This window comes from Rhinolophus ferrumequinum, chromosome 3 (assembly GCF_004115265.2).
Source record: "Rhinolophus ferrumequinum isolate MPI-CBG mRhiFer1 chromosome 3, mRhiFer1_v1.p, whole genome shotgun sequence".
Lineage (NCBI taxonomy): Eukaryota > Metazoa > Chordata > Mammalia > Chiroptera > Rhinolophidae > Rhinolophus > Rhinolophus ferrumequinum.
The window spans coordinates 304,779-329,573 of record NC_046286.1 but is presented as its reverse complement, the minus strand read 5'-3'; the positions used below and the strand labels follow the sequence as shown (position 1 = coordinate 329,573).

Below are 24,795 nucleotides of genomic sequence, written 5' to 3'. Positions count from 1 at the left end.
CCAGCAGGCTGTGGTGCCTGTTGAGACCACACTTTGTGTGTGCCTCTGGTAGGGCTAATTGGGTAGTGCTCTGCTGTGGTGTGAAGCCAACTTACAAATATGTTGGTTCTGGGGCCTCTTGGGAGGGGCTGCAGTGCTGGCCCAGTTCACCCACTGCCTGTGACTGTTTGGGTACTACTTGGTAGGTGCTACAGAGCAACCCACAGTTGTTTGTTTACTGTGCTAAACCTGGAGGTGCGTGGGAGAGGCCACGCTACAAAGCGAGGATATCCACCACCAGTCCTGAGCCTGGGGCAGCTCCATAAAAAACCAGGACACCTAGATACCTGCTGCCACCCTCTGGCTCCCTTAAGGTCCAGACACTGATAAAGCCTCATGCAGTCCATGAGTTGGGTCAGGCAGGGTCTCAGGGAGTTACTAGACTGGGAAGAGTTGTGGTAACTAGATTAATGTAAATTCTGGTTTGATGCCAGAATTGGAGCTACTCAGCAGAAGTCTCAGAGCACACTGAGGTCAATTGTCACCAACCAGAGGCCTGCAGACCCCAATAGTTTTCCAAGAAAGAGTGCAATGTGGATGGGGCTGGCTGCTTGGGAGAAAGTGCCTTTGGTGCTGGGGGAGTTGGTTGGGGTGGGGTCCCAGTGAGTCAACATCATGCAGCAGTGGAGCTCACCAGGCCAATCAGATTCAGATTTAGCCATGGTGGGGGCAGACTCAACACATGAAAGATCATGTCAGCCTGGTGTCTGCATGGGAAAATAACCTCACAAAGAGAAAATGCTGACTATCTCCAGTCTTCCCCCCAAATCCACACAACTCAGTTTGCCCCCCTATAAGTCTCTGATGCCTCCCAAGTCAGTGTCCCTCCACCAGAGCTCAAGGTGAGTGTCTGCCTGTGAGAGAGACTGTGTGCAGCCCCTTTAAGAGGACATATGGGTTTTCTGTAGCCTTCCGTCCCACCGGTATGGTCAGAATTCCCACTGTTTTCCACAGCCAGATGATGTGGGGGCTCCTCTTCCTGGCACTACTATTCTGGGCTATAGAGCCTGGTGTGGGTCTGGGGTCCCTTCCTCTTCCAGGGGGAACCTCTATAGTTGAGATATCCCTCCGGATTCTCAAGTGCCATATGGAGGTTTGGGGCCTGTTTTGCGTCTCTGCCTCTGCTACCAGTCTTGACATGGCTTCTTTATATTTTTTGTCACAGGACTTCTGTTTGGCTAGACTTTAGATGGTTCTCCTAGCTGATTGTTCTATAATTTAGCTGTAATTTTAATGTGTTCATGGAAGGACACAGGCAAAGTGTTTATCGGTTCTGCCATCTTGGATCTCTTCCTTCTCTCCTTATTTTCAGAGTACAGTTTCACAATGTCTTTTTGCCACTATACCCACAGTGTCAGGGAAAATATTCACATGCTCCAACCATGGGAATTCATCAAGTTGAGAAAGAAAATAGATAAAACATTAAAAAGAGTAGTACAAATTATTACCATTGCTTTTTTGTATTATGTTCAGGCTCAGGCCCAAATGGAAATACTTTTTTCCCTTCCAACTTCTCCAAAGAAATCCACCTCTGTAATTTAGGAGAGAAAAGGATAGGGTGAAAAAACCATAGTATGTATGAAAAAACCAAGTAGTATGAGAAAGCCATAGAAAATATAAGATGAAAATTTCAAAATATTATATGCCGATAAAAACAAATAATGTGACAAACTGAGGTACTTCTTTGAGAGAAAGTCGTTTTTAGTTTTGACCCAGGAAAGAGTGACTCATTTAAAAAAATACAATTTAGATGAATTCTGGAAATTCAATTATGTTTTATGTGGGGGTTCTATCCTTCAACAATCTCATCTTTTGTTTAGCTTTCTTCAGGAAGAAATTAAAGATTAAGCAGCTGTGAGAGTAAAGGGGGTGTGGCCATGTGTCTGAGACCATGTATGAATTTGTGAGAGGTGGCAGCTGGGCAAAACCATTGGTTGCCTAGGAATGTGGGAGCAGACACTATTCATTAGGCCATTCAGTCTCTCTGACTCAAAAGGCAATGCTTTATTTTCCTGAAAGACATATTTAACATGAGGAAAAAGATTACTGAATCCTTTACTAACTACTTTAGTAGGAGATTCTTCATATTCAATCAAGGTGGAAACAATAGAACTAAGCCTCCCTGTCCATGGCAACAAATTGAGATGTTGTAAACACCAAAGCAAAGCATGACTATGAATTCAAATTCCAGAGAATGACATAAAAACTCCTTACATGAAAACTCCACCCCTTTTGGTCTGTCAACTTTGTGTATGTGTGTGTTTTAGTTAAGACCTCTATCATGTCACATAATTATCATTTCTTCTAGTTGTAGGAACAATTAAGATCGAGTCTCTTGCTTTTTCTGTCTGACTTATTTCCCTTAGCATAATAATCTCAACCAAACAAAAAATTTGATAATAATCTAATGGGCTTTCCTTTGTAGGTTACCGTCTTCTTTTCCCTGGCTGCCTTGAGGATTCTTTCTTTGTCATTGATTTTAGACAGCTTCAGTACAATGTGCCTTGCAGAAGGCCTGTTGGGATTGAGGTAATTAGGTGTTCTATTTGCTTCTTGAATTCGAGGATCCTGTTCTGTCCACAAGTTTGGGAAGTTCTCATCAACAATTTGCATGAATATATTCTCTATTCCCTTCTCTCTTTCTTCTCCTTCTGGTATGCCCATTATTGTTATATTACTCTTTCTGGTGGAGTCAGAAAGTTCTTGTAGAGTTCTTTCATTTCTTTTAAGTCTCAAGTCTCTTTCTTCTTCCATCTGTGCAATTTCCAGGTTTCTATCTTCGATGTCACTGATTCTTTCCTCCATCTGGTCAACTCTACTACCTAAGCTGGTTATTTCATTCTTCATTTCTTCTATTGTGTTCTTAATCTCTAGAAATTCTATTTGGTTCCTTTTTGAAATTTCAATCTCTTTTGTAAAATGCTCATGTTGTTCTTTGATTGAGTTTCTGAGTTCATTAAACTGCCTTTCTGTGTTTTCTTGCATCTCGTTGAGTTTTTTCAGAACTGCAATCTTGAATTCTCTGTCATTTAAGTCACATATTTCCATATCTTTAAAGTTCCTTTTCTAGAGACTTTTCACTTTCTTTCTGAGCTGTCTTGTTGCTTTGGTTATTCATGGCAATTACTGATTTATTATTTCTCTTCCTAGACATCTACAGCAGTGGCCTCTGCAACAGGTTGATAGGAAGAGGTGTTTCTTTTGTTTTCCAGTACTTGTTGGTAGAATGTTTTATTTTTCTCTCTGACTGCAGCCCTTTTTTCTTCTCACACTGTAGTGTTATGTTTTCTCTGTACTGTTCCAGCTTCTCTCACAATGGGGTGATTCCCCGGAAGGCGGGCTTCTCCTCTGTTACATTTGCCTGTGTCATAGGGCGCCACATCCCTGTGGGGATGCAGAGAGCTTTTGAAATTCCAAAGCTCTTCCTGCGCCAGATTCAGAGCTCGTGAATTTCAGCAGTTCTGTTTACTCCTGCAGGGATCCACTCATATAGGAAGGGAGAGGGGCGGGGTGAGTTGTGAGAGGTGGCCCAGAGCAATGGCGGCAACCACCACCACAGCAGGTCCTGCTTCCACAGCTCCTTCCTCTTTGCTGGAACTAGTTGGGGTGCAGATCTGTGTCTGCGGACCACAGTTCTCAGAACTGAAAATATTCTGTTCTTTTGATCTGACACTGCTACTCTTCCTCCTCTAGCACTGGGCAGGTGGGGGCATTGCGAGCTCTGGGAGGGTAGGGTGGAGGCGGCTAGTCTCAGTGCCTAAGGCTTCCGTTCTCTGCTCAGCAGTGAGGGCTTAAACCACCGTTTTCAGCCTTCTTCCCTCAGTCTTTGCTCCGAGGTTTCTGCCATGAGCGTTGGGTTCAGCTGTGTTATATGCTGTCCCCTCAGTCCTATGGGCCTTAAGCAGAGCCCTAGCAGTCTGAGTTCATCCCTCTCCTGCAGCTGCGGTAGTTCTGTGATGCAGCATGCTCAGAGCACTGAGCTAGGTCTGCGTCCTGCGCCCCCGCGGCTCTGTCTCCGCACTTCTCCCTTCCCTCTTCCTCTGCTTGCGCAATTTGCCCACCTTTAGGTGAATTCAGGAGTGTGCCTCTTCATCTTGCCTGTCTGCTGTGCAGCGAGTCCTTTGTGGAGTTATAGCTGTTTAATTTGTTGTAAATTCCAGGGGAGATTTCCAGAGGCTCACCTCATGCCGCCATTTTGATGACGTCTCTCTGCCGGTGGACGTCCTTGCCAGCTGCAGCGGTTGCCAGGAGGTAGCAGTGCCCCGGCCAGTAATTCTCCTCACAGACTCCCCCAGTACTGTGGTAACTTAAAAATTATTTCTTTTGCTGTAACCTAGTAAGTGTGTTATCGGAGAGCAGGTCAGAGTCATCACAGGAAGGCATTCCAGGATGTAGGAACAACTCGTGAACAAAGGCAAGCTGTCCGAGGATTTATTTTTAAAAAGAAAAGATATTTCCAAAATGCAGGAGTGCACAGGCTCAGGAGGAGAGCAACTGTGATATTCTGTTCTTTAATCTGTGTTCATACACACAAACTGCTCCACCGCCCTTCGGGGAGCTTTGGCCTGCACCGTACCCTGCTCGCTGTGCCATTTGTCGTGCGGGGTGGCCTGCAGGATCTCTGTTCCCGCTCCCCACATAAGAACGCAGGATATGGTGAGGCCAAAAAGGAACACCCATGGAGCCATAGGTAGGGAAGTCATACCACTATAGTCTCACTGGAGGCTGGATTCACATGACGTGTGACCTGCTGTCTGCTTTGCTGCCAACCGACCGACTCTCTGGCAGGTGGGTTGGAGAAACAGGAAGCAGGAGCCACACTGTTCGCAACCCTCACTGCACCACTTGGAGGCTCAGCCACCATCTTCTTGCTAGCCCCATGTTTGCTGCTAGCGTAGCCATAGCAGTTATATTAGTGGCCAATGTCTCACTGGTTACAGCTGATGGCCAACTAGCCACAGCTGATGGCCATCCAATCACAGTTGATGGCCATTTACTAGCTGAGCCAACACCTTTCTATGTGAGGCCGAGAGCCTGGAAACTGCTCTCTGGGGCTCTGTCCCCACAATCTGACACTGCTACCATTTCTTCTGGAGCCTACTGCTAACACTGGGAGGTTGCGGCTGGGGTGAGGTCTGGGAGGGTGGGAGGGTTGTCATGCGGTGTGTCATGAGGGGTCTCTGGTCCCGCTCACCACATAAGAACGCAGGACATGGTGAGGCCAAAAAGGAACACCCACGGAGCCATAGGTAGGGGAGTCATACCACTCTATTCTTGCTGGTGGCTGGGTTGGAGACACAGGAAACAGGAGCCACACAATTATCAACCCTCACGGTGCCGCTTGCAGGCTCAGCCACCATCTTCTTGCTAGCTCCCCTTTTTCCTGCTAGCCTAGCCACGGCAGTTATATTCGTGGCCAATGGCTCACTGGTTACAGAGGACGGCCAACTAGCCACAGCTGATGGACATTTGATCACAGTTGATGGCCATTTACTACCTGAGCCAGCACCTTTCTATGTGAGGCCGAGAGCCTGGAAACTGCTTTTGGGGGCTCTGTCCCCACACTCCACCCCTACAGGGTCTTGCCTCACAATCTACGTGACAAGCGTCTTCCACGAGGGGCCCTGTGCGAGAAGCCTGGAGGTGAATGCTATTTCCTGGACACAGCCAAGCTCTCTCATCACAGCCAGGGTTTCTCAGGGCATCACCAGTACTTCTGGGCACAGCCAGACTTCCTGGACTTCTTAGGGTACCACTAGTCTCCCCGGGCACAGCAAGGGCCTCTCAGGACACTGCCACTCTCTCTGGACACAGCCAGACTTCCTGGACTCAGCCAGGGCTTCTCAGGGCACTGCCGCTCTCTCTGGACACAGCCAGACTTCCTGGACTCAGCGAGGGCTCTCAGGGCACTGCCACTCTCTCTGGGTTCAGCCACCATCTCTTTTTTGTTCCTTCTGTCCTGGGAGTGGTAACATCCTCTTGTTATTGCTAATCTCTACCTCCTGGTTGGCCTCTCAGACCTTCCATCACCTGTGGAGCCAATTCTCTGTATTGGTTTCCCTCTGTTTGAAACATCTAAAGTTGCTTCTCTTTCCTGCCTGGACGCTTATAAGGGTTCTACCAACTTACATTCTGTCCAGTAGTAGGTGAAATGGCCAGTGTCCTTCAAACCAATTGTCACGCAGGGGATTCTGCTCGCTGGACCAGTTGTCACGCGGGGTGGCCTGCAGGGTCTCCTGCCGACTACGCCATGTGTCATGCAGGAGACCCTGCTCGCTGCGCCATGTGTCGTGCGGGAGACCCTGCTTGCTGTGCCATTTGTAATGCAGGGCGACCTGCGGGGTCTCATGCGGGATATCCTGCCGACTACGCCATGTGTCATGTGGGGTGTCATGAGGGGTCTCTGGTCCCGCTCCCCACATAAGAACGCAGGACATGGTGAGGCCAAAAAGGAACACCCACGGAGCCATAGGAAGGGGAGTCACACCACTATACTCTCACTGGCAGCTGGGTTGGAGAAACAGGAAACAGGAGCCACACAATTCTCAACCCTCACTGTGCCGCTTGCAGGCTCAGCCACCATCTTCTTGCTAGCTCCCCTTTTTCCTGCTAGCGTAGCCACAGCAGTTATATTAGTGGCCAATGGCTCACTGGTTACAGCTGACAGCCAACAGCCACAGCTGATGGCCATTTGATCACAGTCAACGGCCATTTACTACCTGAGCCAGCACCTTTCTATGTGAGGCCGAGAGCCTGGAAACTGCTTTTTGGGGCTCTGTCCCCACAGGGGTAGTCGACCAGGCTCCGAGTCTTTGTTTTCTGTTTTCTGCCTGGCGGTGAGGGCTTAAATCACAGTTCTCACCCCACATTTCTACCATGAATGCTGGGTTCAGCCATATTATATGCTGATCCCTCAGGCAGTACTATGGGCCACAGGGAGTGTGCCTGCAGCCTGAATTCTTCCCTTTCCCCAGAATGCAGTGTGCTTTGGACTTTGTCCTGTGGCTCACAGCTGGTGTATCTGCAGTTCCCTCTTTTCTCCTTCCCTCCTCGCCTGATTTGCCCACCTTCAGGTGATTCAACAAGCAGATCTCTCAGATGTGTTTGTATGTTGCTTAAGGTATCTTTTGTTGGATTATAGGGATTCGATTTGTTGTAATCTCCATGGGAGGTTTGAAGCACTCCTCACACTGCCATTTCTGTGACATCATCCCTTTTATTGCTTTTTACAACTGTCAGTTAATGAGTTCCTGATCTCTAAATCTCAACGGATAATTTCAGTTCTCATTTTACTCATTCTCTATAAACTTGTGTCTTCTGAGCTTTCCCATGCCTAAGTATTCACATCACAACAGTGGGCTGAGTTCACTGTGCTACACTTGACAGGCAGGATCGTACAACAACAACAACAAATGTGTCTTTCCTGCTCTTCCTTCTATTTAATGATCAGGCTCTCTTTTGTGTTCCTCACTTTCTTTGTAAATCATATACAACTCTCCATTCTGTGTCTAGCTACCTATCAAAATTCCATACTTCTTTCCATCTCTGAATCTGCTGTTTATTTCACGCTTTGAGCGTCATTCTCCTGGACTATCCTATGAAGCATCTTAGTTGTCTTCAGGATGTAATAAAATAAACAGACTCTTGGAAATGAATCACTGAATGAATTGCCTGTGTTTTTCTTACATGGGGTTTTCTCATCAAAATTTTGCCCTCAACATTCCTGGGGAGCAAACAGCAAATACAATCAATCCCCCATATCTGCAAGTTTCTGCATCTATGTTTTCAACCAGCTGCAGATGGAAAATATTCGGAAAAAAGATCCCATAAATTTCCTAAAACCAAAACTTGAATTCATACATCACGCACTGTGATGATTCCATGTGAATGAAGTGATGTGCAGGCATGCCCTGCTATAGCCTGTATGTATGCAAATACTGCTGCTGAATCACCTCCTAAAATCCAGGTACTTGTGCCAAATGCACCAGTAAGCCAAACACTGAGAAACCTGTTCTTGGAGACAGAGAAAGGTTTATTTGATTTGGCCAAAGTGAGAGGACAAAAGATCAAGGTGTCTCAAATATGTCTTCTTCAAAAAGCAATGTAAGGAGTTTTTATGTACCTAGGGAGTGGAGGAGGGAGAGATTCAAGGAACTGAGGGAAAAATCTGTGTATCTTCAATCACAGATAACATTTTATGCAACCAGACTTCTGGGTGGCAGCAATTTACAATTATATTGTTAGAACAAGGGGTGCTCGGTTGAAGAACCAAGATTCTGCAAAATATTTCATAGTTGTGTCTCTGATGCTATCTTTGAAGTAAACGCAGAAACTAGACATCACGTGACCTTTTTTATTGGTTAAGCTATTACTGCTTTGTGCTTAACTAGCTATATTTTTCTATTCTTTCAAGCAAAGTGTACTTTTAAACATTTCTCCTGGAACTTGCTTGACAGGCAGGCTTTCAGAACATGACTAACATACTTTGTTAATCTTTGGCTGTAAATTGCATGACAACTAAAGCAACTGAAACATTTAATTAAAGCCTGTACCTATATCTCTGGCCTCTATGATCTAATACCTAAACATGTTTACTGTTGACTATTGGTTTCAATACTACACTATTTTATATAAGGAACTTGAGCATCTATGGATTTTGGTATCTGTGGGGATCCTAGAATCAATCCCCTGCAGATACAGAGGGACAAATATAGCAAGAAGTATTTGGAAAAACTGGACAATGTTTTCAATATTTTGCATTCCATTTCAAGCTTTCTTTGCTAAAAAATCAGTTTCCCCTGTAGCTCCCTGGGGTCCTGAATCTTAAAGCAGTCACAAATCCTGCTCCTACAACAAACATTGCTAAAAAAAATGAACACAGGAGTTGGGGGCAGAGGGGCCCATAGAGCAAGTGGGCTATTTCCTGAAAGATAACCACAATTGAGCTCACAGAGAGGAGGTTACAGTTCAGTGGAAGAGTGTATGAGGCCTGGGGTTCACTGCCAGCACATTAGGTAGCCTTCAACACCACTCCTTAAAAAACACAGTTTGAGCTATAATATGCTTCTCTTTGTTGCTTTATTCATTGCCTGCTCACAAGAAAAGTAAACATATGATCCAGGACATTCATTTTAATGCTGCACTACTTAGACGTCATAAGCCTCACAAATCACTCAAGGCAGCTGGCAGAGTAAAAGTTTACATACTCTATTAGTTTCCTATGGCAGCTGTAAAAAACTTACCACATACTTGGTAAAACAATGGAAATTTATTTTTTCACTCTTCTAAAGTCCTGAAGTCTGAAATCAGTTATCACTAATATTACAAATTAGTAATCACTAATTAATTATCACTAATTAATTCCTTGGTTTGTGGCAGCATCACTCCAGTCTCTGTCTCCATGGTCACATTGCCTTCTCCTCTGTGTGTGTGAAATCTCCCTCTGCCTCTCCCTTGTAAGGACACGTGATTACATTGGGTCTACCCAGATAATCCAAGGTAATTTCCCTATTTCAAGATTCGTAATGTAATCACATCTGCAAAGACACTTTTATCCATATAAGGTAACATTTACAGGTCCCAGGAATTGGGATCTGATATATTTGGGTGCCATTATTCAGCTTACTATGCGTAAGGATACCCTGAACCCAGAACAAGTTTGCCATAATATCAACAAACTTGTCATCTTGGTTTCTATTTTCAACTATTATTGAGAGAAGGAAAAACAGAAAAAGATAAAGAAAAAAAGAGGTCTAAGGAAAAATTGCTTTAGTTTCCTTTGTTTTCTGCAAAGTTTTTAGAATGGGGAACTGAAAGTCCTGTCTTTGATTTCTCTATTTATCTCCTCTGTCCGTCACCAAAAATTTTGTCCAACAATAATCCAGATAATGCTAGGTGAATGAGTAGGCTGATGCTTCCACAAAATGACAGCTGTCAAGACTTAAAAATGACTTAAGCATAGCCTACATAGGCTGAATTGCTTGCCATTTCGTACTATCCAATTTATTTTTATTTGATCACTCATTCAGTTTTTGTATCTTTTAAAATCTCTAAATTATGCCTGGAAATGTCAATTAACAAATATGCTGCTATAAAGAAGTGGTGGTTTTTTTCCCTTTGGTATGTGTTTCAAAATGGAAATAATTAGCTGCCAAAAAAAAAAAAAGAAAAAAAAAGAAAAAAAGAAAAATAGTTCATAGATGTCTAAGACAATTTTCACTGTAGTGAAAGAACAGCCCTTTTCTCTACAGGTTCCATATAAATTTTAGCATTATTTGTTCTAGTTCTGTGAAAAATGCCATTGGTATTTTGATAGGGATTGCAGTGAATCTATATATCGCTTTGGGTAGTATGGACATTTTAACTATATTAATTCTTCCTACCTATGAGCATGGTATATGTTTACATTTATTTGTATCTTCTTTAATTTCTCTTTTCAATGTCTTATAATTTTTTGAATACAGGTCTTTTACTTCCTGGTTAATTTTATTCCTAAGTATTTTTTGATGCAATTGTAAATGGGATTGTTTTCTCAATTTCTCATTCTGATAGCTCATTATTGGTGTACATAAATGTGATGCATTTCTAAATATTAATTTTGTATCTTGCTACTTTACTGAATTCATTGATCAGTTCTAATAGTTTTTTGATGGAATCTTTGGGGTTCTGTATATGTAGTATCATGTCATCTGCAAATAATGCAAAATTTACTTCTTTTTTTCCTATTTGGATGCCTTTTATTTCTTTTTCTTGTCTGATTGCTGTGGCTAGAACTTCCAATACTATGTGGTGAATAAAACTGGTGAAAGTTGGCATCCTTGTCTTGTTCCTGATCTTAAGGAGAATGCTTTTATCTTTCTCCATTGAGTATAATATTAACTGTAGGTTTGTCATATATGGTCTTTATTATGTTGAGATATGTTCCCTATATTGCCACTTTGCTGAGAATTTTCTTTCCTTTTATTTTCTTTTTTATCATAAATGGATGCTGGATTTTGTCATATGCTTTTTCTGCATCTATTGATATGACCATATAATTTTTATTTTTCATTTTGTTTATGTTGTGTATCATGTTAATCGATTTGTGGATATTGAACAAACCTTGCATATGGAAAGAATCCCACTTGATTATGGTGCATAACCTTTTTAATGTATTGCTGAATTCGATTTGCTAATATTTTGTTGAGAATTTTTGCATTTATATTCTATAGTTATCTTTTTGGGATATTTTTGTCTGGTTTTGGAATCAGGGTAACAGTGGTCTCATAAAATGAGCTTGGGAGCTTTCCCTCCTCTTGGATTTTTTGGAATAGGTTTGAGGAGAATAGGTGTTAATTCTTTTCTGAGTATTTGGTGAAATTCACCTGTGAAACCATTTGGTCCAAAACTTTTGTTTGTTGGGAGCTTGTTGATTAGTGATTCAATTTTGTTGGTAGTAATGTCCGTTCAGATTTTCTGTTTCTTCTTGATTCAACCTTGGAAGATTGTATGCTTCTAGGATTTATTCATTTAGTCCTATGGGAACTCCCTTGTAAGTAACTAGTTGTCTTTCTCTTGCTGCTTTTAGGATTCTCCCTTTTTCTTTCACCTTTGGCATTCTGATTGTGATGTGTCTTGGTGTGGGACTGTTTGGGACTCTCTGTACTTCCTGGGCTTGTGTGTCTATATACTTCACCAGGTTAGGAACGTTTTCAGTCATTGTTTCTTCAAATAGGTTCTCAATCCCTTGCTCCTTTTCGTCTCCTTCTGGTACTCCTATGATGCAAATGTTGTTATGCTTGATGTTTATTGTTTCATAATTTCCTTAAACTATGTTCATTAAAATAATTCTTTTTTCTTTTTGTTGTTTTGATTGTGTTTTCTGCTACCTTGTCTTCCAAATCACTGATTTGATCTCTGCTTTGTTAAATCTGCTATTGATTCCTTCTAGTGTATTTTTCATTTCAGTTTTGTATTCTTTGTTTCTGATTGGTTCTTTTTCATGGTTTCTATGTCCTCCTTTATGCTTGCTATCTCTTTGTTAAAATTCTCCATAAGTTTTTGAAGCATCCTTATAATCAGTGTTTTAAACTCTGTCTCTGGTAGGTTGATTGCCTCCATTTCATTGAATTCTATTTCTAGAGGTTTCTCCTGTTCTTTTATTTGGGACATGTTTCTTTGTTTTCTCATTCTGGCTGCCTCTCTGTGTTTGCTTCTATGTAGTAGGTAGATCTTCTATGTCTCTCAGTCTTTGTTAGTGGCCTTTTGTAGTATGTGTCCTGTGTGGTCCAATGGTGCAATCTCCCTAATCTCCTGTGCATGTGTTCCAGGAGTGTCCATTGTGTGTGTTGTGTGTGTTCTTTTGTTGTATTGACCCTTGATTGCTTTTGGCACATTATTGGGTGGGATTGGCTCCCAGGATGACTGACTGTGAGGACTGCCTACACCTGTAGTGTGTGAGCTGCTGTGTGGGGGCTGATCTCTCAGAGGAGAATTTGCCCCTGCAGGCTCTTGTGTCTGCTGAGACCACCTTTTGGGTGTGCCATTTGTGGGGCTAACCAGGTAGTGCTCTTGTGTGGTCTGAAGCTCACCTCTGGGTGTGTTCTTTCTGTTGTCCTTTGGGAGAGGCTCCTGTACAGGCCAATTTCAGCCTTTCCTGTTACCAGCCCATGATACCTTGTACGAGCCACCAAGTTATATATGGTTGGCTGCTGTCTGTGCTTGGACCTGGAGGCATGTGGGAGTGGCTTCACCATGAACTGAGGCTGGTTGCCGCCAGTATTGGGCTTGGGGCAGCTTAGCAATTTACCCAGAGTCCCCTATGCCTATTGCCATCTGCTACCCGCCTGTAAGGCCCAGCCTTTGAAAGAGTATCCTTAGGTGCAAGTGCCAGGCTAATTGACCCAGTGTTGAGAGTGCCCTTAGTGATATATCACTAGGGTGGGGTAGTCACAGGAAGTCACCAGACATGGCTGGTGGTTTTTACAAATTTAATGCAAATTCAGTTCTTATGCCAGTGCCTGGCCTGCGACCTCTTCACTTAGTGCTCTGAGAACACTGCAGCCAGCCACCAGTTGCCTCAGGCTCACAAATCCCTGAGAACTGCCCAAGAGTGGCTGCAGTGCAGGTTTTTGGTCACTGTCCACCACCAAAATCTTTCCCACCTATTGCAGGCCCTCCACTGCTATAAAAGGCCTCCACACCTTGTGGGGCAGGGCTTCCAGGTGCCCAGAGTGCCCTTGGCAATGCAGCTGTAGGTGGGAGGGGTGGGGTTCCAGGGAGCTAAGGGGTATGGTTGGTGGTTTCTACAAAGTCAGTGCAGTCTCAGCTCTCGCACAGGTGCTGGGCCTATGGCCACCCTGAACCAACACCCTGAGAATACTATGGCTAGTCACTGCCCATCTCAGGCCCACACATTCCTGAGAGCTGCTCAAGAGATGCTGCAGTGCAGGTCTTGGGTTATTGCCCACCAGCAAACATTTCCTGGGCCACCAAGGGCCATCTGCCTGCTTGCAAAAAGATATCCACAGCCTGTAGGGTGAGGACAGCAGCCCAGCAGCCCAGCAGTGAAGAGTATCCTGGGTGATGTATCCAGCTGTGTGTGGGGTTGGTGGTGGGACCCAGGGTGTCACCAAGGCAGTGCGCACACATAGAGTCCACCAGACCAATGCGGTCCCAGACTTGGCCCTTTGAGGGAGGGCTTAACACAGAAAATATGCCATCCTCCTATAGGCCACAAGTGTGTCAAGCTCTGCACAGGGACAACAATGGCTCCCATCCCTTCAGCTTCTGCCTTGAACCACACAACTCAGTCCTTCCCCACACCTCCCTGGGCCTCCTGAGCTGCTGCCCCTCCACCAGAGACCAGATGAGTGCCTTCAAGGGAGTGAATCTGTGTGCTGGCTCAGCAAAAGGGTGTCTGGGTTTCCAGTTGCCCTCCACCCCACTAAAAAGGGCAGATTGAGTCCTCACTGATTTTCACTGCCAGATGCATGGGAACTGCTTTTTCTTGCACAGGACGCCTGGGCTGGGGAGCCCGGTGTGGGGCTGGGACCCCTTTCTCTTCACGGGGGACCTCTGCCACTGAAGTGTCCATCCCTGCATTCAAATACTATCTGCGGGTTTTGGGTCAGCCCATTTTGCATTTCTGCCCCTCCTACCAGTGTTGACGTGGTCTTTTCTTAATTATAGGGGTTCTGTTCAGCTAGTTTTCAGATGATTCTTGAGGTTGATTATTCTGTAATTTATTTGTAATTTTCGTGTGATCTTGGGATGTAGTAGGTATATAGTGTATACCTAATTTGCTACCTTGGACCCCTATGTCACCAAGTTTTAAATGATGTTAGGTTACAAATCCAGATTATAGAACTGCAAATCTTGAGTTTTTTTCTTACAAAATCATACTATACTCACACATACACATTCAGTGGTGCCCTCGTATTTCAGGTCATATGTTAACTGTGAAAGACACAGAGTTAAATAAGACAGAATAAATATAAAATATAATATGAGATGATATAAGAAGATTTTTTTACACAATTTTTACATAAGCTTTTTCAGTCCAGGCCCATTGAAGACCCATCAAAGCGTATTTGTTCCAACTTTCCATTTAGGATGATCCTTGACAGACGAACCCCCACTATTACATTACAGATCAATTGCCATAAGTGACATCAAGTAACTCCTATAATTCCTGCCATTTTCAATAAAAAAGAACCAGAGGAAACAGAGAAATCATGAAGGGACTGGAATAGAGGAATACAATGCCTTTTCAATTAGGACATGTGGCCATCCTGGGCCAGAGTGCTCTCATTTCCTTTATATATGGGGGAGTGGAAGAATGACTTTCTGTTGCTTGCTTTAACAATCAAATTTCCTCAAGAATCTCTTATAATAGAGTAATATTAAAAGGAAGAAATAAAACACTTTCTAAAATATCTGAAAACTACTATGTACAAGTAATGAACTGGGAGAGAAGGTAATGAGGTTCTTCAAGGATACGCTTCCCTAAATCAATGGTTATAGTGATAATCAGCATGGAGAAACCTGAGGCACAGACTATATTTACCATAAGAAATTATATTTGTTTATCATCTGTGTGATAATAAACAATGTTTACTTTGTCATTGGACTTATTTAAGAATATAATTCAGAATCTGTCTACTCCTTATTTACCAGTCAAAGGAAAATAAATTTAGTGATATTAGCAAATGTATACATACACATATACATATATAGCATTATATGTTATATATAAATATGTATGCACACACATATATATAATCACCCATTATAAAGTATCATCCACCCATAGATTGTTTATGATTATATAATTTAATTAAAATAGAAGCAAAGATTAAATATGAAACTCAAGATTGAAATAAGATTTTGTCTTACTTTAGAGATTCTACTGTCTAATAGTTTATAACATTATTGTAGATGCTAAAAGTCACTTTTCAAAAGTAATGTATAACCTTACAAAAAAAAATCAAGTACAAACCTCCAGTTATAAAATTAAAAGTTCATAAGAATGTAATATACAGCATGTGACTATAGTTAATAACACTGTATTGCATATTTGAAACTTGCTAATAGGGTAGATCTTAAAAGTTCTCATTAATACCCCCCAAAATGAAATATTTTGGTATAAATCTAATAAAACATGTACGATATCTGTATAAAGAAAACTACAAAACTTTAATTAAAGAAATCAAAGAAAATCTAAATAAATTGAGAGATATTAAAAAAAAAGTAATATATATTCATTTTGTTACACATGCCATCTTAGAAAGATAGTAAGGGAAGAAAATATTTTAGCAAGATAAATTATACACATTTAAAACCATAGTTATTATCTTACTTAAAAGAATAAAATGTCTCGATAAATTCAGGAGCAAGAGTAATGACAGAAGAAAAAAGTGACATCAATATTGAAAAAAACATAAGGGCAGGATTGATATTCTGATAATATAATTTGCTATATGAAGAAAGACATAGAAACAGCTAAAAACCAACAAAAAAAGAAAGTTTAAACAAAGGCTAAGTTGAAAATAAATTTATACCAGTGTATTAATTATATATTGCTACATAATGAATTACCCTGTCTTTTATGACCCAGTCTCTGAAGTCATACAACTCTTCTCCTCATTGTAATCATTAGAACGGTGTCACTAAGTCTAGCCTGCACTCAAGGAAAGGAAGTCTTCCCTTCTTGAAGGGAAGAATATTAAATAATTTATGAACTCTTTAAAACTGCCATGTCCAGCAATAGTCAAATAGAAGGAAATATAGGGGAAAAACATATTGGAAATTGTAATAAAAATATAAAGTAATAATTAATTAAATAAAAAATATCCACCAGCTATATAAAGAAAGCAACATTATCTTAATATCCATCTATCTATCTATCTATCTATCTATCTATCTATCTATCTATCTATCTATCTATCTTAGTAAATAAAGCTTATATCCTTATATCCTGTTCTTAGATCAGAATGCTTAGTATTTTAAAATATCAGTTCTCCCATATTAACCTATAAATTTAAAATCCCTTCCAAAAACTCAGATGTATTAGTTTGGATATTGAAAAATTATCAGTAGAATACTAAAAAGTTTTGCCTTAGTAGATGTAAAACATATTATAAATCTACAATAATTAAATGAAAATAGAATTGAATCAGGAATAGACAGAAAGATCAGTGGTATTATAAAAATATATGGGACCAAATACATTAAACTGTTAGCTTAAAATAATAATAATCCAGACCAACTGACTGCAGCATATGTTGGCCTGGATTCAAATCCAGCTCTGCCACTTAGTAGTCATGTGACTTTTGGAGGAAATACTGACTCTTATTTTCTCAGCAGTTAAATCATAATAATAATATTTATCTCAGAAGGTCTTTATGAAAGTTGTCTTTCTTTCTTTCTTTTTTGAAGGGGAACAGGACTTTAATGGAGAACAGTGTGTATTTCCAGGACTTTTATTATTGGGGAATAGTGGTGTGTTTTTCCCAGGACTCATCAGCTCTATCCAAGTCAAATTGTCCTTTCAATCTAGTTTTGGCTGGCACCGCTTAGCTCCAGGTCTAGTAGCCATTTTTAGTTGCAGGGGGCGCAGCCCACCATCCCTTGTGGGAGTTGAACCGGCAACCTTGTGATTGAGAACACTTGCTAAAACCAACTGAGCCACCTGTTCGCCTTTATGAAAGTTAAATAAAATAACACAAGGATGAAGTAATATAAGGTTCTTAGCCTGAAGTCCAATGAACCTTAGGGGAGTCCTTAGATGGATTTTGGGAGTTCAAAAACTTAGATGGAAAAAATTACAAATTTATTTTACTAACTTGTAACTGAAATTTACTGTTCTTTTATTTATTAATATAGGCAGCAACCCACAGAAGTATTAGCAGCATCTGTGATTTTTGTCATCAACAGAAATCACAGATGTGTATTTCATTCATACAGTTGAAATTATGGTAGTTATAAGACCAACCACAAAATTACATGTTATTGAATGTAGCTAGCCATCTATTGGACAACTGTCTACTTAATAGTCATTAGTCACCAAATGGGGGAGTCTCCTGTTCTCACGTTGGTGACTCAGACACCTACCTCACTTTCCAATATTTTCATTACATTTATTGATCAATATGAAAAGATGGTGAGTAATTTTCATTGTTAAAGTTTTGCAACACTAGGTGGTTCAGATGAGAATTTTTAACTCTTGTAAGGCAGTATGGCCCATTGTAACAAAGATATGCACACTAGCTATGACTGTAAAACAGGCAAGCTCAGACAAAAGGGGTAGTTGAGATAGACATTCAATTACATTATTTAAAGAAAATTCCTATTAGTGCTAAAAGGTTTTTCCAGTGGTATGGGTCATTCCCAGTATTTTCCATTTTTTTGTTCGCTGAGAGCTATATTGTCTGTCAACAATGACTTTTTCTTTTCCAATCATTAAAACTTTTTATTTTTATTTTATATTATTGTACCTTTCTGTTTATATTAGTTTACTGCTGGGGGGAATAAGTTATGGTACATTAATATAATATTATACAACTACAAAAAATGATGTGCTAAACATTGGAGATAGGAGAATAAAACACAGTTCCTGACATGAAGAAACCCACAGCTTTGTGGAACTGACAGAAAGCAGAATAACCTTGATAAATCAAAAAATAGATGACAATATAATCCCAGTTTTTAAAAGAATGAGACACAAAAACACATGTACAGACAAGAAAACATACTGGAATCACATACAATGTAATGTCAACAGATTTGTTTTTTAGGTAGTGGAATCTGTCCTGTTTTTTAATTCAACCTTCTTGGTAGTCTTTATTTTTCCATGTTTTCTGTAAGGAGCATCCATTTCTTTTAAAGTAAGGAAAAAACTGTAAAATTTACCTTGAAATCAAATATTTCTAGATCTCATAATATTTGTCCAGTCCCTTGCTAGTTACTGAAAGGAGTTAGCCTTCTGTAAAATATTAAGGAAAGAATTAAGAAACCAAGAATTATAATGCAGTAATAGGACCTCGACAATGGTGAGAGTGGGCAAGCTAGAGGGGTGTGTTATATCCTGGAGCTTACATGGGGTGGCAGCATGGAGGGTCATGGTTTAAACAAAACTGATTTTTAAAGATTATAAGACATATCCTACTGTACCACCTTGATAATAAATTAAGCAAAAGCATGGTGTTATTCTTTGGAAGCACTGCCCAATATACAGTAATGTAAGCCAGAAATGTCAACAACATGTGTAATTTAAAATTTTCTAGCAGACACCTTGAAAAAGTAAAATGAAACTAGTGAAATTAATAGCATATTTTGTTTAATTCAATGAATCTAAAATATTTTTTCAATAATCAATATAAATGTCTTACCGAGATATTTTACATTCTTTTTTTCCATACTAAGTCTTTGAAATCTGGTGTGTGTTTTACACTTACAGCACATCTCAAGTTGTATTGTCATATTTCCAGTGCTCAAAAATCACATGTGGTATTGGTCACTATATTGGACAGCAGAGTTCTAAGACTTAATGCATTTGAATAAACAGAAGAAATTATACAGAATGTGAAAAGTGCTCACAAATTAAATCAGTTCCGTAACTCACACTCAAAATCTGTATGCAAATTCTCATTCATTTTTGTGAGGCTATGCTTAGACATTGGCTAATCACCACTATATAAGGTTATCCAAATTCTTTCTGATAAAGAGCTAATATTTCATATCCTTCTGCAATCATTTTTCTTTCTTATATCCAATGGCTAATAGATATTTTTCTGTGAATGACATAAGATTGTCTTCCACCCAAATCATTAACTCATAAAATGAAGGTGTTAAGACTTGAGAGGAAATACCTGACTTTCTAAATTTTCTGCAATTAATGTTTTATTTGAATAATCTTAGAATAAAACAAAACAAAACAAAACCTTTTGTATGACAAACTGAAAATCCACAAGCAAAGTCAAAGACAAATTTCAGCCTGGGAGAAAAGAATTGCCAGTCATCACAAAAGGGATAATTTTCCTATATCACTCAGCATAGGCTTAATTATGATGTAAAAAATAAGTCCACAAAATCTCAGTGGTTTGAACAATAAACGCTTATTCTTAGTACATTATATATTTTTCCTTATTGATTGGCTGATGGCTCTCATTTTCAATATTCTCAATCTGGGATTTAGGATGATAAAGTACTATAGGCAAGGAAAAAATATTTTTCCTCTACCCATCTTAGTTTTATTGATTGAGGCTGTGCAAATTAAACTGACCAAAAATAGATTAAAGAGGAAAACAAACAGAAGTTTATTAGTGTGTGCTTCATGCATTCATATGGGAGTATTCAATGATGAGTAACTCAAGGTGTAGTTAGCCCATTAGCTTATATAGCATCTTAGCAAAGAAAAATAAATTTGTAGAGAAATGACACGATAAAGGAAAAGGATTTTAGGCTTCCAATGGCAGCAAACTGTGGGAGGGTAAATATATTAGGGAAACTTAATGGAGTAGGGTTTGTTTATGCAAATCTATCTCAGCACCAACTTTCTATCTTTTCATGGCCATAAAACTCCCCAGGAGAGGGGATTATGACCATCCTAATTTCTAACAAGTTTCTCCTTTTAGCTCAAAAAAGAAAACACCGATAAGGCTTCTTTTTGCATCTGTTGATTCTCATTTGCCTCTAACTCAAAATGATCTTTATGCCAAAATGATGTATTTTGAGGTGCATATTTTAATCCCCTTCTTTAGCTTCTATGTAGAATATTGTCAGTTGCTATTTAAGAGGAGAAGTGAACAGAGGAGAATCATGCACATGCTTTTAAAGTTCAAGTGAGAAATGACATGCATCAAGTCACTCACATTTTAGAAGGAGAAAAAAAAGTCACACATTAACTTCAATGGAGCAGAGAAACATGTTCAGAACATGTACCCAGAAATGGAGAATAACATATTTGAAAAAATATTGATTACTACACTCCTATATACATAAAGGGAACCTTCAAATCAATTAGAAAAATATCAAAGATTTAACAGAAAATTTGGCAAAGAATATGAAAAGACAGTTCACAGAAAGGAAATACAAATGGCTTTTAAACATATGAAATATAAGAAAAGATGCCTGAACTTTCTCATAAGAATAGAATTGCACATTAAAGCTACAGTGATTATGAAGCAAGATTGGTCATCAGTTTACCAACTAACATATAAATAATTAATAACATTGAGTAATGGATATCTGGGAATTCAATATAATATTCTTTTTGCTCTTCTATATGCTGAAATATTCTACAATAAAAAAGAACATGAAAAATCATACTGACTGACTCACACAAGAAGAAATAGAAAGTTTGGATAATCCTATATTTAATAAAGAAATTTAATCACTAAACAATAACCTTTCAAAATAGAAAGTACCAGAACCAGATGAAGTCATTGGGGATTTCTATCAAACATTTAAGGAAGAAATCATACCAATCATCTACAGTCTCTTCCAAAAAATTGAAGTAGAAGGGATACTTACTAACTCATTCCATGAGGCCAACATTACCCTAACACCAAAACCAGACAAAGATATTAGAAGAAAAGAAAACCACAGATCAATATCTCTCATAAACATACATGCAAAAAATTTCAACTAAATATTAGCAAATGGAATCCAACAATGTATAAAAGGAATTATATGTTATGCCCAAATAAAATTTACTCCAGGTATGAAAGGCTTGTTCAACATTTGAAATTAAATTAATGTAATCTATCACATCTACAGGTTAGAGAAGAAGAATCACATGATAATATCAATACATGCAGAAAGAGCATTTGACAAAATCCAACTCATTATGATAAAAAGTTTTAGCAAACTAGATATCAACTTGATAAAATATGTCTACAAAAACCCTACAGCTAACATTATATTTAATGATGAGAAACTGGAAGCCCCCAGCTAAGATCAGAAGCAAGGCAAGGATGTTCCCTCTCATCACTCCATTGTAATATCATATTGGAAGTACAAACTAATGCAATGAGACAAGAAAAGGAAATAAATGGTGTACAGAAGGAAGGAAGACCTATGTTGAAACATCATTGTCACCTAAAGTCCATAGTTTATATTAGGGTTCACTTGTGGTGTTGTACATTCTATGAGTTTTGACAAAGGTATAATGGCTGGTATCCACAATTATTGTATCACACATGATGGTTTCCCACCAGCAATGAAGGAGAATCCCTTGTTATTCCACATTTTCCCAGTTTTGCTGTTTGTGTTATAGATTTTGGCTTTCCAGTAGGTGCAGTAGTATCTCATTTTAATTTGGTTCCCTGATGATATATGATGTATGACATGATGTATGATGTATGACAGTTGGATATCTGCCATCTGTATATCTTCTTTGGTGAAGTGTCTGTTCAGATATTTTGCCTGTTTTTTAAAACAGTTTTTCATTTTCTTGTTGAGTTTTAAGAGTTTATTGCACGTGTTGGATACCTGTCCTTTATCAGATATGTGTTTTGCAAATATTTTCTCCTAGTATATGGCTTGTCTTCTCACTCTCTTGAGAGTCTTTCTCAGAGAAGAAGTTTATAATTTTAATGAAGCTCAATGTATCACTTTTTTCATGAATTGTGTTTTTGCTGTTGCCATTTTTACTTAAAAATTTTTTTAATTAAGTTTATTGGGGTGACATTGGTTAGTCAAATTACACAGGTTTTGAATGTACATTTCTACAATACATTATCTATATATTGCATTTGTGTGTTCACCACCCGGAGTCAGTTCTGCCTCCATCATTATATATTTGACCCACTTTTCCCTCTTCTGCCAACATCCTCCCCTACTATCTATCCTCTGGTAACCACTAAACTGTTGTCTGTGTCCATGAATTTTTGTTTCTGTTTGTTTGTCTTGTTTGTTTGCTTCTTTCAGTTTTATATGCCAAATATGAGTGAAGTCATATAGTTCTTGACTTTTTTTGTCTGACTTATTTCACTTAGCAGGAGAATCTCAAGATCCATCCATATTGTTGCAAATGGCAGTATTTCATCTTTTCTTATGGCAGAGTAATAGTCCATGTATATATGTACTACATCTTCTTTATCCAATCATCTATGGAAGAACACTTGGTTGTTTCCATGTCTTGGCCACCATGCAAAAGAGTGAAACTAGACTGCTGTCATCATGTACCAAAATTAACTCAAAATTGATCAAAGACTTAAGCATAAGACCTGAAACAATAAACTGCATAAAGAGAGCATAGGTACTAAACTTATGGAACTTGGGTTCAGAGATTATTTTATGAATTTGACTATAAAGGCAAGGAAGTAAAAATAAATGAATGGGACTACATCAAACTAAAAAGCTTCTGCACAACAAAAGAAACCATTGACAAAATAAAGGCAACCAGCCATTTTTACATCTGAAGACTCGCTATTCTCTATTGCTTAACTTCTGTAGCGGGAAACAAAATGCTTGTACCCAGGGCTTCTGCAGCTCCACCTGGGGGAAGAAAAGGGCTTTCAGTGGATCAGAGGCCTCCAGCGCTGCCGATGCCGCCCTCGTGTTGTCCTGGTCCATTCTTCTGTGCAATATCCTTGAGAAGACTCAAAGCGATTTGAGAGGAAAGAGAAGTTGGCATAAAGGAAAGGGAAAACAAGGAAATGCGGGTTTCTTAAATCTGACATTCCTCATGAAGCTAAAGTTTACAGGTAACCCGCTCTGGTGTGGTGGGCCACATGGTCTGTGTGGGCTGAGCCATCACCTCTGGTGATAAAGATCAGGACAGAATTTTCACTTTTTCATCTATCCGGACAGTTTTGTTTTCTTCCTCTTCGTGGGATCAAATTAGGAGCAGCAGCTCCAAGGATTTATTGGACCGTTCAACCCGCTTGGCTGCAAGGATTTTAGTCGCATTTTCCGTTAGCCTTAGGCTAGTAGTGCATTCTCTAAAGAATTCTGAAAAAATCCCTTCGTTTTTTCCCCCTGGGATTCGATTTGGCCAAGGAAATAATTGTGCTGAAGCTACTGAAATTGTGCCCTCCTCTCAGTACTGATACCAGCTGGATATTGCCGATGCGTCTCGGAAGGTTACTTGGATGAAACCCAACAAAACTTTCGGTGCAGAACTCATTTTCAAACTAAGTACAAAATAACTAACTACTTGCACTTTTAATAGGGCAGGAATTCTACTCCTTTGGCGCCACGCGGAGGGGGATGTAGCTCAGTGGTAGAGCGCTTGCTTCGCATGTATGAGGTTCCGGGTTCGATCCCTGGCCTCTCCAAAAGGGTTATATTTTCTTGTCTCTGGCTTTGAATTCTTTAATACGATTTTAGTCCTTTCTCATATTTGCTATTATCATTTCCTTTAAATCGAGTTATTTCCCTCCTGCCTGTTTACTTCTTTTCCGTTAACGCCATATTCTCGGCTTCCTGGACACTTCCCTGAGGTGTGTTGTTATGTAGTGAGCTGCTGTACAAAACATGCTATAGTTACTAACCTAGTTATCGTTTTATTTATTTCTGCCTCTTTGGCTTTACTGAAAGTTTCTGTGCAGGAGACCTAGTCATGGTCCAGTGCAGGTCTGGGAAACTGTAAAGGTTAGGAACCGCCTATGGAAATGGATGGCAGAGTTGATTAGAAACACGTAAAAGATTGCCTGGTAGCGCTGGGGATCCAATAGAGGTTACATTCTGGGCAACTCTAATTAAATGAATTTTTATGCTTGTGTGACTTCTGCATTGCACTTACATTCACTCCTTGATTCAGTTGAGTGCTTTGGAATATAGATAATGTAAGAACAATAATTGACTTTATTGTTTCTTTATTTAACATACAATAAAAATGACAATAGGCATTTCTCTGTCCTTGTTAAGAAAAATTCCAATAATTTATTTAATATACATTTGTTGTGTGGCTTTTCTATGTTGTTATGTAACTGTGCTAAATTATGAGAGTCAAGTAATGGAGAGCCAATATATAAACAATATTTGCAACTGTATCATAATTATTATATTGGAGGTTTGTAAAAGATACACTGGGACCCAGAAGAGGGTAGGGGCAACTCTTCTTGAAGAGGTAGATCAGAGAATGTTTCACAAAAGAACAGACACTGTGATGTGTGTTAAAGAAGAACCGGGAGGTTTACAGCTGGAAATGAGGATGTAGTATTATTCTAGTTAAAATAAACACCATACTTATAGCATGAAGACATGACACAAAACACTGGTAAATTTAGCTAATTAATATGGTTAGAACACAAGATGAGATAGGGAAAC

General features: G+C 39.6%; 1 non-coding gene across 1 annotated transcript; it reads left to right on the top strand.

Annotated features, from left to right (window-relative positions):
• Positions 1-23,729: 23,729 nt before the first annotated feature.
• TRNAA-CGC (transfer RNA alanine (anticodon CGC)) lies at positions 23,730-23,801 on the top strand. The gene has a single exon. It is a non-coding gene; the product is annotated as a tRNA-Ala (tRNA).
• The last annotated feature ends 994 nt before the right edge of the window (positions 23,802-24,795 follow it).